Source organism: Theropithecus gelada, chromosome 9, assembly GCF_003255815.1.
Source record: "Theropithecus gelada isolate Dixy chromosome 9, Tgel_1.0, whole genome shotgun sequence".
In the NCBI taxonomy this organism is placed as follows: Eukaryota; Metazoa; Chordata; class Mammalia; order Primates; family Cercopithecidae; genus Theropithecus; species Theropithecus gelada.
In genome coordinates, this window is record NC_037677.1 from 49,112,548 (window position 1) to 49,120,581 (window position 8,034).

Sequence of the window (8,034 nt, forward strand, 5' to 3'; positions counted from 1 at the left end):
TATTTACAGTCTTTATCTGTACAGCCAGAGCCACTCCTTCTGACTGTAGATCCATGAGACAGACAACTAAAGAATTTCAATTTCCCATCTCTGCCTCCCTCCCTCTGTCTTCCTCCTTTCCTTTATCCTTCCTCCTTCCCTCTCTCAGTTTCTTCCTTCTTTTCTTCGTCTCTCCCTCCCTCCTTCCTTCCTTCCTCCTCCTTTTAGTCTTTCTTCTTTCCTGATTTATTTCTTCCCTTCTTTCTCCTTCCCTCTATTCCAAATTAAATGAACCCTGCTGCAACTGCCTGAATACTAAGGGCTTAAACACATTCAGAACAAGTGGAAGAAATTAACATTCAAGGGATTATCTCATTTCAATCCTTGAAATAACTCCATAAATTAGATAATAATATCCTATCCACATTTTACACTTTTAGAAATATTGAGGCAAGTAATCTTGCGCAAGACGGCTCAGCCAGTCAGTGGTGGAGCTGGTGTGTCTAACATTTATTTACCCTGGATTCCGCTGCCTTACAATGGGACTGTTGCTTGTGCCAGTGGCTGAGGAACATACATTCCCGGTTGCCCCATAGCAATGGCATTGGGGTCACCACCTTCAGAAATAGACTATGATGATCTGGGAGCAGTCCTGGGATTGTGAATGTTGCTGTGAACATGATAGATATGAATCACCCCAACTTATAAGGTCTGTGACCACAGGCCCAGGGAGCTGAGAGGCTTCTCTGAGAGGGGGGCTCACCTGATGTTTCCATGTGTCTCAGTTAAAATCTGTACTGTATTATGAGATCACACAGGACTGAGATCCACAGAAGGGCACATGAATCACAGCTGCAGAACAATTCCATTTTGTTGGATACCGGTAGGCAAATTAGCTTGAAAAAAAATTATGCTTACGAAAGGGTTGGATGAGTCCATTCTGGACGGCCTGCAGTGTGGCAGGATTATTTCTTGTCCTTAATTACTCTGTCCTCTGGTAGGAACAGAAAATACAGTTAATCCATTACATTCTGTCCTCAGAGCAGAAACTCCCCTTGATTATTTCAACTTTTAAAATACTCATTGTGTTTGAATGAATGTGATTGTTTGATTGTTGTTTTTAATTTGTAAATTAATGTAATTAACAAAGAAATCCTAACTGAAGTGTGGGATTACATTTATTTGGCATCGACTCCATTAATGTCTAGCATGTAAAAAGCATTGTTAGTCGTGTGCACACTGTTAATTATCTCAACATGTTTAATCGCTGTTTTCTTAAATAACTAGTAGGCCATATGTAAATGATCTTTCATGCATTAACATTTCATTTTGTGAAAAAGTAAAACACAAAGTAGGTTGCATGAAACATTCAACCAAACATGATCTCTGGGCCATTCGAGGAGTGTTAGGAAAATGGGAATCTGAGATAATGGGTCCCCCTTACCATGCCAACCTCATACCTCAGTGGCCCAGAGGGGCAAACATAGCTACACTTGGAAATATTCTAGAAATGTCAAAAGAACAGCAGATCTGCAGTGTAAATTGTGAAACATATGTTAGAATTCTATTTTTTCTGCGACTGTAAACTTTACAATTTTTTATCAAGCTAGGAAACAAAAGTAATAATATCTAGCATTTAGGGAACATTTGCTATATTCCAAGCACTGTGCAACGGCTGGATGGTTGTCTTTTTTCTTTTCATTCTATAGTGGTCCTATTGTGTAGAAAATATGATTATCATCTCCATTTGTAAATTCAGGGACAATGTAGGTAGCTTGCCCAAGACCACATTCCTAGTGTGGTGGCCATTAGGGATGCTGGTCTAGTATTTCGTATTTCCTCCTTCCAGGTGGGATTGACCAGCAGCCTCTTTTAGTGGACTTTCTTTACAAAACCCAATGACTCTACCTGTCTGTTTGCTAAGAATGTGAACTTCTCATCTTATGGGGAATGCAAGACTCGCTCTCCAGCAAACCTAGAAAACTTAGATATCCTTGCTTCTCATCTAATGAGACAGATATATTCTTCTGTCCAGAAGAGAGGTTTGATGGGGGAAAACACTTCTGATTTTTTTCCTCTGTAAGTGGGGAGGTATAACGGTGAATGCAGAGGGAGGGGGAAGAGGTGTATGTTTCTGTGTGTGTGTGTAGAGAAAAACAAAGTGAGGATGTGTGAGAAAGAAAGACACAGAGAGAGAGATGCATAGAAGACATGAGAAGAGGCCTGTATTAATACATGCCTAGATATGGGTGAGAGATGCTTTCCTTTTTCTTCAGTAGTCCTGGGGAAGAGTCCGGAAGTCACTCAGTGCAACAAATGTTGATATTTACAGCAGCAATATTCAAGCAAATATTTCCACCCTGAAAAGATCACCTCATTGAGTGGTTACCAATGAGTCTAGGTGGGGCAGAAACTTTGAACCAAGGGAGGGACAGAGTAATATTCTGTGAGAATATTAGAGATGGGAAACTTCTCCATTCTGCTAGAAGGACCCAGCACCATAGTAACTTTAGTAGGTTGGAAACAGGTAAAGTGGCATGCATAGTGATGAAAGCTCCAGCAGAGAGCAGATACATGATGGTGTCGAGGCAGAAGGAAAAAGGTCTGTGCCTGTGTGTGTGTTTGTGTGTACGTGTGTGTGTGTGTGTGGTAATACAATGGAAGGAGCCTTGAATTAAGAATATAATACTTTGCTATAAACATCGGACCACTAAACGTGGTCTAATCATTTAAAATTTTATATCAACTTAGAAATTTGTTCAACCTGAAAGGGCTGAAAAACATAGAAATTGAGGGAGTGAAACATAAGGTCGGGGCATACGGATAAGTGGGGTGTGATTTATTGGGGCCAATGCACATGGCAAATCAAGGTGAGAAAATGATTTAGCCATGGGCAGCACATGCCACTGCCAAAGACGTGGTTCAGCACACAAGTTCCCCGAAATGTCACGAATGACAGTAGTTGTACATTCTTGAAGGGAAAAGACTACACCAATTCAGTTCCTGGAGATTTCCTTTTTTCTTTTCTAGTTTCCCCTAATTATTGACATATTTAGTCACATTTCCGTTATTTTCTTGAGATACACACAAATCATTGGTTGTTCATGGGTTCAAATGCGTATCTCCAGAGAAGAAAGGAGGACAGAGAATATACTTGAGTCTGAAGGACCTCATTCTCTCTAGAGAGATTACACTCATAAGTCCAATGTAAATCGGCTTGCATGACATGCAAATACAGGCTTCATGAGTCCAGGAAAGACTCCAGCAGGTTCTAGGCTCTAGTCCTGCCCTGTTTGAAATAATGAAGAGTATTGTTTGTGAATAGTTTGTTCTTCTCAAAATTCCAGGTGTGACATGGATTCCATGCCACTGGGCAACTGTTCAACTGTCCTGAAGAAATGGTGTAGTATCACAAGTATCACAGGCGCTGCTGGGTCACTGAGTGCTTGTTTTGCATTGGGTGAGACTGTTTCAAAGCCATGATGTTTCACAAGTCTCTGATTCTTTTTTTTTTTTTTTTTTTTTTGAGATGGAGTCTCGCTCTGTCGCCCAGGCTGGAGTGCAGTGGCGCGATCTCAGCTCATAGCAGGCTCACAGCAAGCTCCGCCTCCCGGGTTCACGCCATTCTCCTGCCTCAGCCTCCCGAGTGGCTGGGACTACAGGCGCCCGCCACCCTGCCCGGCTAATTTTTTGTATTTTTGGTAAAGACGGGGTTTCACCGTGGTCTCTATCTCCTGACCTCGTGATCCGCCCGCCTTGGCCTCCCAAAGTGCTGGGATTACAGGCGTGAGCCACTGTGCCCACAAGTCTCTGATTCTATATGTGCCATTTACTTTGCTTTGGAGTGAAATTACTTCCTTATGCTTAGCACCACCATTGCCTGATTCCTGTCTGCCTGAAATGATTATCTCCATCTTCAACTTGCAGGTGAAGAAACTGAGCCATAGGGCCATGGCACTGTTAGGTGCTCTGGAAAGCAGTGGCTAAGATGGAGTTAGAAATAGAAACGCTTATTGTGGAGTAATTCCTGGGGTGCGGTGGCGCATACTTGTAGTCCCAGCACTTTGGGAGGCTGGGACTGGGGGTTTCCTTGGGGCTGGGGGTTTGCTTGATCCCAGGAGTTTGAGAACAGCCTGGGCAACATTGGGAGACCCTATCTCTACAAAATATATAAAAATTTAGCTGGTTGTGATAGTGCACACCTGTAGTCCCAGCTACTTGGGATGCTGAGAAGAAGGATCTCTTGAGCCTGGGAGGTCAAGGCTGCAGTGAGCCATGATCATGCCACTGTACTCCAGCCTGGGTGACAGAACATCAGGGGCCATCAGACCACCGTGCAGACTTGACAAGGTCTCTGCACGGTCCAAGAAGAAACAAAGCAAAGACTGCCCACTAGAGGAGTCCCCCTTTTGAAGGAAATGCCTGGACTCTTGTTTCACTACCATGCTTAGTCATTGGAAAGGCTGCCCTAAGAGCAGCATGACTTCAGCTTATAAGGGTGGACGAACCCTATGCCTAATAGCTAGAGGTCATCAGCTATCTGCACTCTTCTCAACTGAGCAGCAAGTCCATTCTTGAAAGGGAACTTGAGTGACCTATCTCTATGTCTGCCACAGGTGGTAAACTTTTCCACTGTCATGAATAGTAGCAAGTGCAGGAACAGGATTTGAACCCAGGTGGTATGATTCCAGCTCCAGTGTTCTTATCCACTGCTTACTGCAGTTGTGTCTAGCATGGAGTTGCCAGAGAGAAATTACAGGTACATCCACCTCCTTTTTCTACAGAGCTCTCTGTGGCCCACCCACTCCCTGAACAGGACTTACTACTCTCTGGGTAACCAGGACCGCTCTGCTGGTGTCTGCTGCTGTAAAGCCCTGGTGTGGCGCTGTCACCACTTACCCTTGTACCAGCACAGGATGGGCTCTGTGCTCCCTCTAAAAGTAGCCTGTTTGCTGGCAGCTTTCCTCCCTTCCCTTCTGGGTCCTGATAGCCCCGTTTTTCAGTCTAGATTTTTCCAGGTAAAAAACAGGATAAACAACTTTATCCTAGTTTTTATGAATATCCCAACCCATAGCCCTTCTGTCTTCACTTTGCCCTGTGATAGAAGCAATCTTGTTGGGGTTGCTGATCTGCTTGTTCATCCTACCTCCTCTTTCAATAAATTCAAGGGATATTGTCTATAGGACTGGTCTGAGGAAAACACCTGTGCCTAGAGCATCACATCAAATGTCAACCCTTCTAGGGGCCCCGGGGCCCCACATATTCCCTGTTGGGGTGGAAGGTTTACATCAGAGTCTTACCAACCATGAGTTTTAACTCCATAGTGACAGGGGCCATGGCCTTTCCCCAAAATGCCTATTAAACCCTTTCACAAATAGAATCCTCAGTGGCTCAACATATCAGAGTCTTACATAGTTCAACATATCAGAGTCTCTTCTTGGATAGACGTACAGAATAGCGATCGCCCTGCAACCATGGCTACATTATAAATGAGCTTTCCAAAGGGGCATCAAACAGAGGAAGAGGGATGGAGAGAAATTTTGAGGAGATTTGCTTTGTCCCCTACCTTGATTGCATATTGAATCTTTCCTGGGTGAGGATGAGATTCTACTCAGCTGTTCTCCTAAGGAGTCAGCTGTCAGTGTATTAATGTGATCCTTGTTGCAGCCCCAAGTGAATAATGATAACCTGGCAGACACGCAATTATGCACTGACAATTTTAGAGCTGTCTCTGCCAGCCCCATCCTCCCCAGCAACCCACAGCTTTCAAGCCTCAGCCCCACATGATTTCTAAATCAATCATAGCCCAGGCAGGGGACAGCCAGCCCACAGGTTTGTGAATCTTGCTTCTGTAAGGTCAGTGTGGACATGATGAGGTTGAACCTTGGATAGTCTGTCCCATTCCCCAAATGGCCCCAAGGTATCACTGAGGCTGTTTGCAACATGATACTGTTTTTCCCAAATGTTTTGACATTGAGGCTACATCTGCAGCAATAACCCAATGGAAAATGTAGCTAAAGAGATGATAACATGCCACCTGGGAAATGAAACAGCATCAAAAATCTAATTTCCATGAACAAATTTCCGCAGCTCTCATTGATGGGACAATCATACTCACCTAAATCTTTAACTGAGCATTTACAAACTATGATTCCATTAGATTTTAAACCAGACTATTCTTGCAAATGTGTTTTTATAGAAAAACTAATAAGAACAACCTAATATTGTGTCTAGTGTGAGAATTTTTTAAAAGATAATTTTAAGCTACAGAACTAACATAAACTATACCTCTATTTTTCCTGGTGAATATTATGAAACAAAAAGATTTTAATACCCTGGTAGACATTAGGATAAAACCCAAACTTAATATTTGGGTTGCATGCCAATTTAAATTTAATCCTCTAGTTATATTTAATTATTCCGTTCCTTTTATTCAGGGGTGTTGTCTCCATGTTTTCTGTGAAGGACACTCTCTCAGCCTAATGCCTCCTCAGTGACCTCTAACTTTGATCTCTGAACTGGGTCCTCCTAGGACCCAGAGGGAAGATCAATCACTCAGGATGTTCCAGGCCACCAGGTCAAGTGGCAGAAGTTCATCCTCTGGGATTCTTTGTCTTCAGGACCTCTGTAACATCGATTGTCAGCTTGACAAGCCAGCCGAGTCTTTGTGTACAATCCATAGACAGAACTGGGAAGAGCAAACCATGAGAGGCCAGCACTAAACCCTCAGGGTAGCTAAAGAGGAAGCATGGTAATACGTCCTTCTGCAACAGAAAAAACCAATAATCTGCTCTGCATGTATCCAGCATCATGTGAACATGAACCAGATGAGTAACATCTGGGCCTCTGTTTGCCCATCTGTAAAAGGGCTGGTTGCCCCTTCTTGCAATGGACAAGGCTGCATCCGCAGAGTTCTAGTCTTGCGTCTTGTGTCCTTGCCACATCCTCCTCTGGGAGCACACAGCAAAAGCTCAGTTATTGTTAGCCCCCTTCTCTCAACCTCCCCAGTCATTGCACACTCATAGAGAAAGGACAATCCGATCTTTATGTGACCATGATAAAATTTGATGAGAGATCAGCAAAACATAAAGGAAGGTTCTTAAACGACATGTTTATCCCAACATTGTTCTGGGAAGAAAAGTATCCATTGTAAAAACTAAACATGTCCAATTAAATGATAAATGCAGGAAGGTCACAGTGGAACATAGGTACTATGCCAAAGATTCTCAGAATATCACAGCCCTGTCAGGCCACTTCAGAAAAGGGGATTCCCAGTATGAGTTCACAATACTTTGACATCTGAAGAGGTCAGTTAGCCTGAGGCAAAGGAACCGCAATGTCCCAGCCTAAATGTTCTGCTTCTCACTCTCACAGGAAGAAGGAAAACTGGAAAATGGAAATCAGCAGATGCAGAGAGTGGAGATTTTCCTAAGTATTCTGGGGATACTAGTAGGAGTTAGAGGAGAGACAGTGTATGTTTTGTAGCCAAATAGAAGTTTGGGACACGCTGGATTAAGAACTTTGCTAGACTTTTGGTATATGACATATCATTTATTCCTTATCCCCACACTTCAAATTTTAGGTCAACATCTCTCTCTTTCTCTGTAGTGGGAGATGAATTCAATGACTTACTCAAGGTCACACAGTTAGTTATGTCAGAACTTTTATTTTATCTCAAGTCAATTTTATTCCCATACTGGCAGTTTTCTGTATGACTGTGTTCATTACACAAGAAAGGAGGAGGAAGTTCTTTGGAAGGATATTTTGAGATTTAAAAATAAAGCTTTCCAATAAAGACTATGGTCATCAGAATAAAACCTGCACATTTATGGGCAGTATGCAGTTGATGATGTTCCCCACCTTCAAGTCTATGCAAGATCAACATCCTAAGGACAGGCATAAAACGCATTCTCTTTCACTACCTAGTACAGAGCCAGAGCATTTGATAAGAACCGTTGTCTTTGTTGAACAGAGAGGTATCATTAGACTAAAGAAATGTCATTGGAAATTCTTTCCGATGTGTCCAGTCCCAGTCAAGGCCCTTTCCTAGCTGGG

General features: G+C 43.0%; 1 long non-coding RNA gene across 1 annotated transcript; it reads left to right on the top strand.

Annotated features, from left to right (window-relative positions):
• The first annotated feature begins 880 nt into the window (after positions 1-880).
• Positions 881-7,166, top strand: LOC112632210. The gene is made up of 4 exons (XR_003121284.1): positions 881-1,078; positions 1,829-2,021; positions 3,327-3,382; positions 6,417-7,166. It is a non-coding gene; the product is annotated as an uncharacterized LOC112632210 (long non-coding RNA).
• The last annotated feature ends 868 nt before the right edge of the window (positions 7,167-8,034 follow it).